Source organism: Marmota marmota, unplaced genomic scaffold, assembly GCF_001458135.2.
Source record: "Marmota marmota marmota unplaced genomic scaffold, marMar, whole genome shotgun sequence".
NCBI classification, from domain to species: domain Eukaryota; kingdom Metazoa; phylum Chordata; class Mammalia; order Rodentia; family Sciuridae; genus Marmota; species Marmota marmota.
This window is the reverse complement of record NW_026000082.1, coordinates 14203918-14220870: the sequence shown is the minus strand read 5'-3', so window position 1 is coordinate 14220870 and position 16953 is coordinate 14203918. Positions and strand designations below refer to the sequence as shown.

Genomic DNA, 16953 nt, shown 5'->3' with positions numbered 1-16953 from the left:
GAAAAATAAAATTGAAGAGAAGGGTCTTAAAAATGAAGGGAGGGCTGGGGATGTGGCTCAAGCGGTAGCGCGCTCGCCTGGCATGTGTGCTGCCCGGGTTCGATCCTCAGCACCACATACAAACAAAGATGTTATGTCCGCCGAAAACTAAAAAATAAATATTAAAATTCTCAAAAAAAAAAAAAAATGAAGGGAAGCTGGGCGTGGTGGTGCATGCCTGTAATCCCAGTGACTTGGGAGGCTGAGGCAGGATGATTGCAAGTTCAAAGCCAGTATCAGCAAAAACTAGGCACTAAGCAATTCAGTGAGACCCTGTCTCGGAGTAAAATAAAATAAAATAAAATCCACATGGAATAGCAAGAAACCCAGAATAGCCAAAGTAATCCTGAAAGGAAAAAAACAAAGTTAGATAACTAACACTTTCCAATTTCAAAACTCACTACAAAGCAATGGTTCTCAAGACAGCATTGTACTGCCTGGGCAGACTTACATATCCACAAAACAGAATTAAGAGTCAGAAATAAACCAATACATCTACAGTTAACTGATTTCTTACAAAGGTGGTAAGATCATTCAAGGCAGAAAGAATAGTCTTTTCAACAAATGGTGCTGGGACACCATATAACAAGCAAAAGATATCCACAAAAAGAAAAGAAAGAAGTTGGACCCTTACCTCACATCCTTTATAAAGATTAACTCAAAACAGATCAAAGAACTAGATACAACAGCCAAAACTATAAAACTTTTAGAAGAAACATAAAGATAAATCATTGTGACCTTGGATTTGCCAAAAGATTTTTAAATGTAACACCAAAAGCATAAGCAATAAAAGACAAAAATAGATAAATAAGATTTAATAAAAATTAAAAACAAAGTACTTCAGAGAATACCATCAAGAAAGTAAAAAGACAACCCACTAAATTGGAGAAATATATGCAGACCACACATCTGACAGGACACTTATATCTAGAATACAAACTCTCATAACTCAACAATAAAGATATATAATTCAATATTCAAATGAGGAAGGGACACAGATGATTTTCCAAAGAAGATATACAAATGGCTAATAAGCACACAAAATACCCAATAGCATTAGTCATCAAGGACATGCAAAAAAAAAAAAAAAAAAAGCAATGAAATACCACTTCACAGCAACTAAAATGGTCAGAATCAAAAATTCATATCAATCTAACAATCATCGGAGAGGATGATTAGAAAATTCTCATCCTCATTAACTACTGGTGGAACTATAAAATGGTGCTGCTACTCTAGAAAGCAGTCAGCAGTCTCTCAAATGGCTAAACAGAGTTCCCACATGGCCCGATATATACACAACAGAAACAACAATATTTATCCCACACAAAAACTTATACATGAATGTTTATAGTAACATTATTCGTGATAATCCAAAGGTGGAAACATATCAAATATCCATCCATGGGCAAATGAATAAACAAAATGTGGTATAACCATACAATGGAAAACTATTCAGCTATATAAAGGAATGAATTACTAATACTTGCTACAACTTGGATAAATCTCAAAACATTATGCTAAGTGAAAGAAGCCAGTCACAACCATCTACATGTTAGTTTTATTCCCTTCATAAAAAGTCCAGAATAGAGAAATCTATACAGACAGAAAGTAGATTAGTGGTTGCTTAGGGCTAGGAGAAACGTGGAGGCAGAATGGTGATACTGAACGGGTATGGGGTTTGTTTTTGAGGTGATTAAATGCTCTAAATTTGTTTGTAGATATATATTAATGACTAAAAAACAGTGTACTGGGAGTTGGGGCTGTAGCTCAGTGGTGGAGGGCTTGCCTGGCATGTGTGAGGCACTGGGTTCAATCCTTAGCACCGCATAAAAATAAAATAAAGGCATACCGACCACCTTCAACTACAAAAAATTTTTAAAAATCAGTGAACTATACACTTTAAATGGGTAAACTTATTATACTATCAATTATATCTCAATAAAGCTGTTTTTAAAGCAAAAAATATAACCTTCTTAAAGAAAACAAAAGGTCATGAGTTCAAAAGAAAGTATCTTAACAAATAACCAATATTTAAACATAAATTTAAACATAATTCAGTACCTCCAGAAGTTTTGTGGAAGTGCTTGATGGTTCATATTTTTAAATGCAGGTATAGGATTTGTTGTTGTTGTTGTTGTTGTTTGTTTGTTTGTTTGTCTTAAACTACACCTGTTCATTAATTTGGATACATGGAATATTTTTAAACCTTGACTATAAATCAACTCAGTAAATTTACAATGTGTAGAATATACTTTCTTTCCACCTGGCCTTATAATGAAAGAATACCTATAATTAGTACCTAAAAAAATGCAATTTTATCAAACATGAATTAGTATACAAATTATTTCAATTATATACTTATTTAAAAAACTAAATATTGGGGCTGGAGTTGTGGCTCAGTGGTAGAGTACTTGCCTGGCATTCGTGAGGCCCTGGGTTCGATCCTCAGCACCACATATAAATAAATAAAATAAAATAAGATCCATTTAAAAAAAAAAAAAAAAACCTAAATGTTTTCTGAAATTTTCCTTATGAGGATTTTTTTGGTGAGATTATTTGAAAATAAGACTTGTTTAACTTAATCTATGTACACTGATACTGCCAAAATTCCTGTGCTAAGAAAGAAACTGGTCATAAAAAGCTGTGTGAGGGTATAAAGAAGAAAATTTCCAGAGACAAAGACAAACCAGGTCATTTAAAGCAAGTATGGCTCAAAGCAGAGTCAACAGAGTTAAGTTTCTGAACCATTCTAAAGTGCCAGATGGTTTAGAATCCACCTCCAGATCTTACAAGGCCATGCATAAAAGGGTGCCAGAATGGGCTGGGGTTGTGGTACAGCAGCAGAGTGCTCACCTAGCATGTGTGAGGCCCTGGGTTCCATCCTCAGCACCACATATAAGTAAATAAATAAAGGTCAATCAACAACTATAAAAATTTTTTTTTTTAAAAAGTGTGCCAGAAAAAAAAAAATAAAAAGAACAGAGTGTAGAGAAAAGGCTAAGAATGAAAGCAACACACTGAAGATGAAAATTGTATGCAAACTGAAATACTTGAATCTTCTTTAAGCTCACAATTTTAATGTTAATTTCCAATAATAAGTGAAATTTGACAAATTATTAATGGCCTCTCAACCAAATTAAATATTCTCATCGTAATTCCTTCAAAATAGTACATTTGTTTTTGTTGTTGTTGTTGTTTGTTTGTTTGTTTTAAACTATACCTGTTCATTAATTTGGATACATGGAATATTTTTAAACCTGGACTGGAAAACAACTCAGTAAATTTACAATGTGTAGAATATACTTTCAAGGACATGAAAAAAAAAAGCAATGAAATACCACTTCACACCAACTAAAATGGTCAGAATCAAAAATTCATATAACAATCTAACAATCATCGGAGAGGATGATTAGAAAATCCTCATCCTCATTAACTACTGGTGGAACTATAAAATGGTGCTGCTACTATAAAATGGTGCTATTTGAATCATTGATGCTGTCTGCAATTCAAGATCTTAAAAACCACTCATTTGCCAGCGCCATGGCAAATACCTGTAATCCCAGCAGCTCAGGAAACTAAGGCAGGAGGACCACAAGTTCAAAGCCAGCCTCCACAAAAGTGAGGAGCTAAGCAACTCGGTAAGATCCTGTCTCTAAAAAAAATACAAAATAGGGCTGGAGATGTGGCTTAGTGGTTGAGTGCTCCTGAGTTCAATCCCCTCCCAAAAAAACAACTCATTTGATTTCAAAACGCAAAGGTATACATAGAAAAATAATTCAATTATACAGAAAGTAGCACATACAATTCTATAGAAAAGAACCCAGAAAGTGGTATATCAAAGGTTGTATGCAAGAGTATTAATAATAATTGATATAAAATATCTGTATACATAAAGGGCTTAATTAACTAAAGTATATAACACCTTATCAATGACATGATTCCAAAGATATGAAAAAGATGCTTAAACAACCACAAAGGAATATACCTATAATGTTAAGTTAAAGAAAACTAAACTCAGTTTAGGGTGGTGGTCATGCCAATAATCCCAGCAACTCAAAAATTTGAAACAGGGAGATTACAAATTCAAGGCCAGACTCAGCAATTTAGGGAGACCCTGTCTTAAAAGTAAAAAAGTTTTGGCTAAGAGGTAAAGCAATAGCCAAGCATGCGTGAGGCACTAGGTTTGAGCCTCATCACCACACAAAAATAAAGATATTATTATGTCCACCTATAACTAAAAAATAAATATTTTTTTTTAAAAAGTAAAAAACAAAAAGGTCTGGGTATGTAACTCAGGGATAGAGCTCACCTAGATTCAATCCCCAGTACCAAAAAAAAAAAAATCCCTTCAGAATAGAAAATTATACATTGAATAGGTGATTTCACAGCCATATATGAAAACCATATAAATAGGAAACATTTTTTAAAAAAATCTTAAAAACCGTGTGGATGGTTATCCATCTACTATTTTTCTGCATGTTCCAAGTCTTCTTTAATGAGTAAGAACTTCAGAAGTAAGAAACATTTAAAAGAATACTTATATAAATTCTGTACATAAATATCAATAAATATCAATAAAATCAAAGCAATTCTATTTACTAAGTGTCTCCTTTATACTAACGAAGTACAGTCGTCCCATGATTTCCCTAAGGGATTGGTTCTAGGATGTCCTACAAATATCGAAATCTGCAGATGCTCTAGTCCCTTAAAATGGTGAAGTGTATTTGTTTTGTTTTGTTTTGTTTTGTGGGGCTGGAGAGTAGGGAAGGTTGTTGCAGTTCTGGGGATCCAACCCAGGGCCTAGCACATGCTTTATCAGTCCAATGATGCAGTATTTGCATATAACCCCCACACATCCTCATGTATACTTTAAATCATCTTTAAATCAGTGACACCTAATAAAATGTAAATATTGTGTAAATAGTTGTCATACTGCTGGGGACAGGTCTTTTTAAATCTATCCTTGAACCCCATTTCTAATGTCCTAACTCAAAGTTTAAAATTCTTGCTTTAATCCAAAGAAAAAAAAAATAAAACATAAGAAAACTGACTTGAATTAAATATGTTTTGAATCAAATGTCTTTTTTTTTTTTTCATCCACTTTGCTGGGGATCAAACTCAGGGCCTTGTACATGCTAGGCAAGCAATCTAACACTAAGCTATGTCTCCAGCCCTGTTGTTGCCCTAGGTATGATTTAAGAAGTCATCTATATAATCAACCTTGAATACTATAAAGTATTTTTAAAAATTAAAAACTAAATTACTACAAAAATTCCATCATAATCACACGTTACTCCTTCATCATAGTACTTATCACACCAAAAAAGCAGTGTTTACCCCTAAAAGACCAAAAACTAATTCAGCTAAATGTCATGGTCTTAGTCTCATATTTCCGGGACCTACTGAAGTAGTGACACACAGGAGACATTCAGAAACTGCTTTCTGAAATAAGAGACTCAACCAGCAAAACTGGAGGCAATTTTAATGCATACAAGTTTATTTTTAATATATACTTAATTATAAATCTATATTATGTCAGTAGAATACAATATAAAATGAGGTTATCAATAATTCTTAATATCAGTGATTTATCAAAATTAAATGCAACATTTCATAAAAATTAACATCTCTATAAATAATTAAAATTGTCAATTAAGCTAAGATATTCTGACTTTTGGCCCAAGATCTCCCACTATTTTATTCTAGTTTGCAAAAATGACCATATCTGGAACATCATAAATCTTTAGAAATAGTGGTTTCAGGTTTTATTTAATAATATATTTGTTTAGTTTTTCTGATACATGCTATCATCTTCAGCAATAACATACTGAAGAAACTCTAAAAGAATATTAGATTAAAAGTAAATATCAGCAACATATCATTCACATGGATCTCATAAAACAAGCAGGATCGGATAAAGTGGACTTCAAGCCACAATTAATCAGAATCGACAAAGAAAGCCATTTCATATTGCTTAAGGGAACTATACATCAACAAGACATAATAATCATAAATATTTATGCATCAAACAATGGAACATCTATATACATCAAATAAACTCTTCTCAATTTCAAGAATCAAATAGACTACAACACAATAATACTGGATAACTTTAAAATGCCTCTGTCACCACTGGATAGCTCCTTCAAACAAAAACTAAATAAAGAAGCTATAGAACTAAAAAAACACAATTGACAATTTAGACTTGAAAGACATATATAGAATATTTCATCCATCAATGACTGAATACACTTTCTCCTCAGCACCACATGAACCCTTCTCTAATATAGAGCATGTTTTGTAAGCTATCACATAATATTACCTTAATATATTTTTAGCATCTGTAGGGTTGTTTTGATAACTCCATTTCCATTGATATTAATTTTTGTGTTTTTGCTTTTTTTCTTGATTAGCCTTGTTTGATTTTTATCAACTTTTAGCTATATTATTTCTTTTCTATTTCATATATTTCTGCTCCTACTCTTATTTTTTCCTTAATACTACCTAATTTAAAAATAATTTGTTAATCTAGTTTCTTTCTGATACAAGTACTTTAAGTTATAAATGTATATCTGAGTACTATTTCATCCCATTCTGATATTTTAAGCTTTTATTATCACTTAGTTTAAAGCACTTCTTATTACTTTTCTTGTGCTTTCTTCTTTGACCTGTGAGATATTTATAAGTGTGCCATTTAATTTTGAAGTAGTTGAGATGTGGGAGTTGAGTTCTATATACCTTAAGATGATTAATTTCTAATGTAATAAATCATCCAAGACACACAGTCTGCATGATTTCAAATTTTAAAAAAACATAATAGAAATGTTATATTGATTGTATTGATTACATACATGTCAAAACATGTCAAAACTGATCAAACTGCATACTTCAAATATATGCATTTTACTGCACTTCTATTTTACCTTGATAAAGCTATGAAAAAAGTAAATATTGACAAGAAATATAGCATCCTTACATAAGATTAGACTTTCATAAGCAATACATTTATAGAGGTTGCAAAATGTTAAACTACTTTCAACTATCTTTAAAAAACCCTCCACCATAACTTGGTACAACCATCACTTTCTACAGATGTGGTCTCTGTGGTATGTTGATTTTCACATTAAAACATTCATTGTTTTATCAAGGACTGGCATCTCAATCAGTTCTGTCAGACCATTTTGCCCTTACATTGATACAGACTCAAGTAGGGCAAGATGGCACATGCCTATAATTCCAAGTGACTCAGGAGAGGTAAAAGGATCACAAATTCAAAGCTACCTCAAGGCCCTAAGCAACTCAGAGAGACCCTGTCTCAAAATTAAAAAGGGATGGGGGTGTAGCTGAGTGGTTAAGTGCCCCTAGGTTCAATCTCTAGTATCCAAAGAGAGAGAGAGAGAGAGAGAAGAAAGAAAGAAAGAAAGAAAAAAATTACAGATTCAAAGTTAGGCATGGTAACACAGGCTTGGATTCCCAGCTACTTGGGAGGAAGGCTTATTATACCCAGAAGTCGAGAACAATCCAGGCAACAAAGCAAGACCCCCAATTTAAAAACAAACAACAGACTCATTCAATTTATATCTGAGTTGTTAAAACCAGGTACATTGGCAAACTTATAATCCCAGCAACTTGGGAGGCTGAGGCAGGTGGATGGCAAATTTAAGGTCAGCCTAGGCAATTTAGTGAGACTCTGTCTCAAAACAAAACACAGAAAGGATATAGCTTAGTGGTAGAAGTGCCCCTGGGTTCAACCCCCAGTATCAAAAACAAAAACAAAAAACAACTAATCTGAGTTATTTACACTGCCTGGGCTATAATCTGGCTCTACAATTTTGCAGCATTATGACCTTGAAAAAATTGCTTCACTTCAGTGTCTCCCCTTTCTCTTTTTGTAAAGGATACCAAGGATTATCAGATTATCAGTTTGTAAAAATTAATGAAAGTTGCCAAGTTGTAAGGATTACTGAAAATAGTGCTTGACACATCATAAGCGCTCATAAATATTAGTTATTATTATTCTGACAGTCTCTCTCATTCCTTCTGTCTCCCCCACTCTGAATAGTTTTGTTCCTTTACACATCAATAGAGGAATGTAATATCACGTGAATGTTCATTTTCATCCCTAAATTTGACTGAAATACAGCTAATAACTGTTTACAAACACCAGCATAAAAAATGTGCCTTGGAGAACAGATATACCAGGATTCACATCTCAACTCTACCATTTATAATACAACCCTGAGCAAGTAATATAGAAGATTAATTCTGTGTGCTGTGACACACACTTGGAATTCCTCAGGAGACTGAAGCAGGAGTAACACAAGTTCGAGGCCAGCGTGGCAACTTATCAAGGCCTTGTCTCAAAATAAATAAAACCAGGCACACATCTGTAATCCTGGCTGCTCAGGAGGCTGAAGCAGGAGGATCACAAATTCAAAGACAGCCACAGCAAGGCCCTAAACAACTTAGCGAGAACTTGTCTCAATAAAAAAAGGCTGGGGATGTGGCTCTGTGATAAGCACCCCAGGGTTCAATCCCGGGTACCAAAAGAAAAAAAAAGAACAACAACAACAAATAAATAAATAAATAAAATGGGCTATGGGTGTAGCTCAGTGGCACAGCCCTCCCAGGTTCAATCCCTAGTACCAAGGAAGGGAAGGGCATGGTTTTCACATTTATGAAACAGGAAAAAACCAATGCAGATACAGGGTATGACATCAACTTATAACAAATTTCACTACAGGGATAGTTAAAGAAAATATTTACTGAAAGCAGCATTTACTTTATGTCCTTTCTCATTCACCAATTTATTTTGTAATCACAATATACCTGCGAAGTCTCAATAATTTATTTCTACTATCCAAAAATGAGTGAGTCTATGAGGTTAGGCAATGTGTCCCAAGATTACAGAGCTATTCAGAGGCAGAATAAGAATGCTCTTACAGATATATTATTCTGCCTGTGCTCCTTACACTTAAAGATCTAGATCTGAGGCTAGGGATATAAGTCAATGGTAAAGAACCTGTCTAGCCTGTGTGAGGCCCTGGGTTAGATCCCGGGTACCGCAAAAGAAAAAAAAACCAAAAATCTAGATTTGGCAGAAGAAAAAAAAAAGAGACTATAAATTTAAACAAAAATTTTAAAAAATATTTACACATAATCAAAAAATGTCAGGGCTGGGCTGTAGCTCAGTGGCAGAGCACTTGCCTAACATGTGTGAGGCACTGGGTTTGATCTTTAGCACCACAGTAAAAAATAAATAAATAAATAAAGGCATTCTGTCCATCTATAACTACAAATAACATAAACAGGCCTGGGGTTGTGGCTCAGTGGTAGAGCACTTGTCTAGCACGTGTGAGGCACTGGGTTTGATCCTCAGCACCACATATAAGTAAAATAAAGGTATTGTGTTCATATACAACTAAAAATATTTTTTAATGCCATAAACAGAAAATTTTAAAGAGAAAAAATATTTATAAAGAAGTTTGGAAAGTGGGCTGGGGCTGCAGCTCAGTGATAGAGTACCTGCCTCGTATATGTGAGGTTCTGTGTTCGATCCTCAGCACAACATAAAAATAAATAAATAAAGATATTGTGTCCATCTACAACTAAAAAAATATTTAAAAAAAAAAGAATTTTGCAAAGTGAGCTGGGGTTGTGGCTCAGTGGTAGAGTACTCACCTAGCCCATGTGAGCACTGGGTTCAATCCTCAACACCACAGAAAAATAAACATATAAAATAAAGGTATTGTATCCATCTACAACTAAAACAAAATATTTTTTTAAAAAGAATATGCCAAAGTGCAAATTTTCTAAATATACAAACCCAACAGGAGGTCACATTAAAGTACTAAACAGAAAGTTTTCAAAAAAGAAAGTATAAACGGCTGAAGAAGTTAAACCTTAACCCAAAATTTTAAAAAATAACACGTTAAAACAATGAAGTATCATTTCTACATATGAGATAAACAATGATCAAACATTTGATAGTAACTGGGCATAGGAGCCCACATATAATTCCAGTGATTCAGGAGGTTAAAGCAGGAGGATCACAAGTTTGAGGACAGCCTTAGCAATTAAACAAGACCTTCAGCAACTTGGTGAGATCTTGTCTCAAAGAAAAAACTAAAAAGTAACCCTTGGTTCAATCCCCAGCATGGCAAAAAAAAAAAAAAAAAGGCTTCTGACCTAAATATTACAACCACTAGAAACTATTGCACATACCCATGAGCCCAAAGACATGTAAAAGAATATTCACTGTAGTACTGCTGTTATCAAAAGATTGGAAACAACATAAATGTCCACCATTAGGTGATTAGTTAAATAAATTAAATACATTCACAAATAAGAATACCATGAAATTTTGAAAATAATGAGGAAGCTCTACATGTACTGATACGGAACAATCTCCTAGATCAGATAAGCTAAATATAATAAGAATAAACTGTGGAAGTTTTTTCCTTGGCATATACCCAAAGTACTTAAAATCAGCATACTCTAGTGAGGTGGACACATCAATGTCTATAATAGCTCGATTCACTATAGCTAAGCTATGGAACCAACCTAGGTGCCCTTCAGCACCTAGGATAAAGAAAATGTGGTATATATGCAATGGAATATTACTCAGTTTTAAAGAAGAATGAAATTATGGCATTTGCCGGTAAATGAATGGAACTGGAAACTATCATGCTAAATGAAATAAGCCAATCCCCAAAACCAAAGGGCCAAATGTTCGAATGTTCTCTCCGAAATGCAGATGTTAGCACACAATAAAGGGGGCAAGACAGAAGTTCAATGCATTAGACAAAGGAGAATGAAGGGAAGGGGGGGCATAGGATTAGGAAAGACAGTACAATGAATCACATATAACTTTCCTCTGTTCATATATGAATATATGACCAATGTAATTCCACATCCTGTACAACCCACAGTATGGGATGTTATACTCCATGCATGTGTAATATGCCAAAATGCATTCTACTGTCATGTATATCTAAAAAGAATGAATAAAAAAATCTTATAGAAACTGCAAAACAGGGCTGGGGCTGTAGCTCAGTGGTAGAGTGCTTGCCTAGCACATGTGAGGCACAGGGTTTGATCCTTAGCACCTCATAAAAATAAATAAAAAAGTAAAGGCATGCTGTCCATCTACAACAGCAAAAAAAAAGAAAAAATTTTTTTAACTGGAACAATATACATACACACACACACACACACACACACACACAGAATATTAAGAAAAGTACACTCAAGAAACTGGCAAGTGGGTGGTGGGGCTGTGGCTCAGCGGCAGAGCCCTTGCCTAGCATGCATGAGGCACTGGGTTTGAGCTTCAGCACCACCTAAAATTAAGCAAATAAAATAAAGGCATTCTGATCATTTACAACTACCAAAAACACATTTAAAAAAAAAGAAGAAGAAAGAAAGAAAGAGAGAGAGAGAAACAAACAAACAAACTGGCAAGAATGGCTGCCTCTGAAAAATGGACTAGGGACCTAGGGAAGGAAGAAGACTTCTCACTAGTATTGCTTTTTTAAAAAAACATGGACTCGTGATGGCTCTTTTATTTATGACTATAAAAGACATAAGTCACAAATTCTAAGCCTCAGTATCCTCCAATTAGAAATGATGATAATAACAGCCTAATTCATTGGTTATTATAAGATCAAATGAAAGAACATAAAATGCTTTGTAAATTATAAAGCAGCACACAAAATTATAAATTAGCCTTCTAAGTGATTTCTCCAAACCTATTATAATAACTATTATCATTTCCCTGACCAATTTCTCTAAATCCAAAGATGAGAATTTTAAATGGAAGTATGCTTGTCAAGCAAGCATAAGGCCCTATGTTCAATCTCCAGTAGCATAACAAATTTTTTTTAAAAAGTAAAATGATATTTACTTGTAGAAGCATTCTCAGAATACAGTTTTACTTTAATAGTTAATGATCTCAATTTTTATTGATCTCAAATTAAATGAGTAAAATTTCAAAAACGTTGTCATACAGAAATGCTAAATCAGTTGATTAGAGAAAGAATACATGCTGTTGAAAACAAGGTAAATAAATACAATTACCATACTACTATAAAATCTTAAGTGTTTTTCTTTCAGTCTCTTCTATGCACCCTTTACTGGATTACATCATAAAATTTTTCCTGTTTACTGTAATACAGCATTCAATTATTAACATTCCTTAAACTATTAAAAGTTCCCTAACAGACATAATTTTTAATGAAGGTTTATCTTGTAGATTAGGGTTCAAGTGCTTTAAAGAGAAATTCCAGCATAGAGCTTTGTCTAATAAACTCTACCTTTTCATTTATTATACTACTAATTCTCCAAGTTACTAGATCTCTCCATCAGACCATTTTCTTTTTTGGTTTCTGGGGTTATAATTTAATTAAGCCCAAAACTCCCAAAGAAGTATATTAAGTGTTTTTATGTTACCTTGAAAAGCAAGTAAATTGAGCCCTTATAAGACTACTAGAGAGCAGAGATTCAGAACTATAATTCATTGCTAAGGATGCTTGATCTTTTTCTACCACATGTTAGTCTTTTACTAGCATTCTATCTGCAAACAAAGTAAAAAATGAAGGAATGTACTCTCAGATGACTCCTGGGAGACTTTCTACTGGACAAACCCAACTGTTCCTAATTAATTTAACTATGGCAACCACTCCCAAGTGCTGAACATTCCAAGCCATTTTTCAGAATGGTTAGATATCTCTCAAGGAAGCAGAGACTTCCTGAATAAACTATAAGTACAGGCAAAAATGAAAAATATCATTAATGTGCCTTTTCCATTGTGGGAACTCAAATATCTGTCATGTTGAATAAAATATTTCTTTTCTGCTTCAGAGCACATGTTGTAATTTTCAAACTCTGCCCTGTACTTACTATCATAATTGTTAAAACAGACCACTAAGGTGAAGTTAATCAGCACAGTGTATTTTTTAATTAAATTAAAAATAAACACCAGAAACTGAAATTATGGGAGATGTTTTCCCTCCAATTTCCAAACTGTCTGCAATATAGTTATATCACTCTTGCAATGTTTTTAAAAAGCACTAAAAGGAAGAGCATTCTTATAACATTTATTGTTTTTAGATCATACACTAGGAGTTTTTATTAAGTTCCAATTTAAGAACTTTTTAAACTATTTTTTTTAAAAAAACTTTTTCATAATCAAGAGCACGAACTGCACACCCACAATTCTATCAAGATACCACTAAAGGAGACAGGCATGTGGCACACACCTGTAATTCCAGTGACTCAGGAAGCTGAGGCAAGAGGATCCCAAGTTCCAGGCCAGCCTTAGCAACGTTTAGCAAGGCCCTAAGAAACTTGGCAAGACCCTGTCTCAAAATAAATAAAAAGGGCTGAGAATGTAGCTCAATGGTAGAGTACCGGGCTGGGGATGTGGCTCAAGCGGTAGCGCACTCGCCTGGCATGTGTGTGGCCCCGGGTTCGATCCTCAGCACCACATACAAACAAAGATGTTGTGTCTGCCGAAAAAAACTAAAAAATAAATATTAAAAAAATTTAAAAAAAAAAAATGGTAGAGTACCCCTTGGTTCAATTCCCTGAAACAAAAGAGGAAAAACAAGAGCATACACTGAAAAAATACAAGAGAGCATTGCACATGTTAAGCATCTAGTACACAAAGAAATATAACAAAAGAGAAAGCATTAAGTACTACAAATCTCGGTTCAAATTTCATATCTATCAATTACTAGCTTATGTAAATTACTTTCCTCATTTATAAAATGAATTGTTAGATGAAGTGAAGTAAAATTCCTAGCAAACAGTAACAGGCAAAAAGACGCTAACAGTAATATTATTATTAGGAATACAAATATTAGAAGAAGAAATAAGCAAGTGGAAAAGTTCAAAAAGAAAGTATTACAGATCTTTTTTGTAATCTACCACCATAAGCAAAAAATAAAAATAAAACTTTAAAATAAATTTTAAAGTTAAGAAAACTGAGGAGCTGGGAATATAGTTCAGTGGTAGAATGCTTGCCTAGCAATGTTGGATCCCCAACATTGACAAAAAGAAAACTGAGACATAGCCCAATGCCATACAGTTAACTGTTATAAAAGCTGGTTTTGATGCCCTTAATCCCAGTGACTCAGAGGCTAAGGCAGAAGGATGGTGAGTTCAAACTCAGCCTCAGCAACTTAGCAAGGCCTTGACTCACCGAGACCCAATGAAATACAAAAAAGGGCTGGGGTGTGGCTTGGTGGTTAAGCACCCCTGGGTTCAATCCCTGGTGCGGGGAAAAAAAAAAAAAAGCTGGTTTTGGAACTAATGTGTCTTTAACCTAGTATCTAATCAGCTCTAATCAGCCAGAATAAAATCATATTGATCATTTATTTTGGCAGGGGGTGGAGTAGGAGGACTGGTTGGTGGGCAGAGGAAGGAAAGCATAAACTAAAACATTTTTTATCTTCTCCCCCAAACTGTCAGTTTTGTTCCATTGGTAAAAGCCAAAAAATTATAAATACAATCCCAACACAGTGCCTTATCTACATAATAGATACTTTGAAAATATTTGTTGAATGTAGTAAATAAACCTGCTCCAACACCATCATCACCTCATGACCAAAAGCAAAAACTAACTTCAGCATCTGTTTAATCTTCATAATTATAATAAAGCCCTTTAGAATTTTCAGTAATTCATATAATAGTTATTCATCATTCTGCTCCGGAGAGAAATGAATTAAAAGTTGTTCCTTGCCTATCAGGTGGTACACATCTATAATCCCACCTACTTGGAAGGCTGAGTCAGCAGGACTGCTAAAGCCCAAGGGTTCCAGGCCAGCCTGGACCATAGAGCAAGACCACCATAAATAACAAAAATTAAAAATACAAAAGATGTCCCTACCCTGAGGAATCTCACATTTGAGTATGGCTGTCTAAGTGTGTGTTGGTAGAGTGGGGAGGAGAAATAGAAGGTAATAGAAACAAATCAATATTGAATGTAAAACCAGGTTGCACTGTTATCTGAGTTTTTTAGACTCAAGCAGTTTTAAAAAATTAACTTAATTTTTTAAAATTAAAATTAAATTTAAAAACCACAAATGTGCTAAATATGAAAATAACGAGGAGGCACAATAGGAAATATTAACTGGGAAGGTTCTTTTTTTCTTGTGCCTTTATAATTGTAAAGTGTCTTAAGATCAAAATATTCTAAATTGATTTATTTGAGTTATCAACAATTAACCGCCATTGTATATTCTCTTAAATATAAGACACTGAAGATTAATACTACTGATTCTGTATTTACTCTGGGTACATGTTAATACCTAAATATATATAACCACAAGAACATATGTAAATTATTTAAGCAACTAAAAAACGGACAGAGCCTGAAGCAATGATAGTAAACAAAAACTAAAAACATAGTTATTACCCAGGGAGAAAATAAAATATGCACACAATTTAGAAACAATTTTACAGAAGCTTTCAAGAGAACAAAATTTTCAAGAGAGGAAAATTCCTGCCAGAATTTGCCAACAGAGCCAGAAATCCACAGCTTGCCAGCAGGCACCTCATGTAATGCAAGTCACTAACTAGACTCGTAGAAAGTGAACATCTAAAAAGTCAATGTTTCTATTCCTCAAATTTGAGTTTCAGAAGGACCTTTCAAAATAGACTCATGGGACCAAGACTAAACCATTACATTCCATGTTAAAGGTTCTTCCCTGCTTATTGGTCAAAAAGAATAAACAATAGCAAATAAACCTCTAAGGCACAATTCTTGCAAACTGAAGTTCTGAAGTTATTTTTACCTGAGGGATGTGTGTGTGTTCTTATTTCTAAGAAAAAGATTCTTTCACTCTCTCTATCCTAGAGTGCTAGGCAAAACACTGCAAAGTCTCTTGATCCTAACACAAAGACCAAATGCATGCCCTATCCCAGTGTTAAAGCCTTAAAAGCACCGGAAAAATCTAGGCCACGGAGACAAGATGGCAGGGAGATACCACAAGGCAGCTAAAAAGGCTGGGGGGGCTCAGATCAGGGAGTACATGGCCACTAGCTCTACAGAAAACAGGCTGAGAAGGTGAGGCTGAAGAGAGTTTTGGTCGTTAGAGCTGGAAGGGACTAACAGGTGTCTGGCACTTCATCACCCTGAACATAGTGGGAAGGCTATAACTGGCTTTCTTTACTAAGAGGGAGGAACCAAGCTCCCTGAGTGAATGATGGTTTGACTTTTTCTGTGAAGAACAAGCATAAAAGGCAAGAAGAACCTGAGGACAGGTTTTAGTGAAGATTCTCCCAGGACACACTGATCTGCTAGGTGGTTCCCAGCACCAAGCCTAGCCAAAGTGCTACACCTGCTAAAGGATGTTTCCTCTGTTATCCGTTCGGACAAGCTATTAGGTGAGAGTTCCCTACCCCCAACCGGGGTGGAAGTGAAAGTAGATTTGGGTGAAAAAGACTGAATCGGGGGTCTGACCCAGAAGTTAACCTGATCAGGAGCGGGAAAGAGCTGAATTCCTGAATTCAGGAAGGGGCGAGCAGGGCAGGTACCTGAGTAGGATGCGACCTACTGGGAAGCAAGGCTAACTGGAGAGAACTACTGGAGAAAAGGAGGGCTTCTGTCGAATTCCAGCGGACAAATGCTGCTTAGAGGGGGCCTGTGCGTCCGCTCGGGAAGGCATTGCCGCCGGTGGCCCAGAGGGCGACCCGCCTGCGACCGGGGGTGAGGCTGCTCCGCGCGAGCTCAACAGGAGCTCACCTGGCGGGCGTGTGGCCTGGAAGGGGAAACTTCCTGGGTGGGTGAGAGCTGACGCGGCTGGGCCAGCGCGGGACGCGCGAGCGCGGCCCGGGGCACAGTCCACCGGGCAGTGGGCTGGGATGGGGGCCGCGCGGGGCGGGGCAGGGGCGCCGGCCGATTCGGGGCGG

The 16953-nt window shown here is 35.3% G+C and overlaps 1 long non-coding RNA gene across 2 annotated transcripts in view; it reads left to right on the top strand.

Moving 5' to 3' along the window:
- The first annotated feature begins 16145 nt into the window (after positions 1–16145).
- The window catches only part of LOC125620388, a 17848-nt gene continuing 17040 nt past the window's right edge, over positions 16146–16953 (top strand). For both annotated transcript variants that reach the window (XR_007352016.1, XR_007352014.1), the window contains exon 1: positions 16146–16428. This is a non-coding gene — a long non-coding RNA (uncharacterized LOC125620388). The remainder of the gene's footprint in view (positions 16429–16953) is intronic.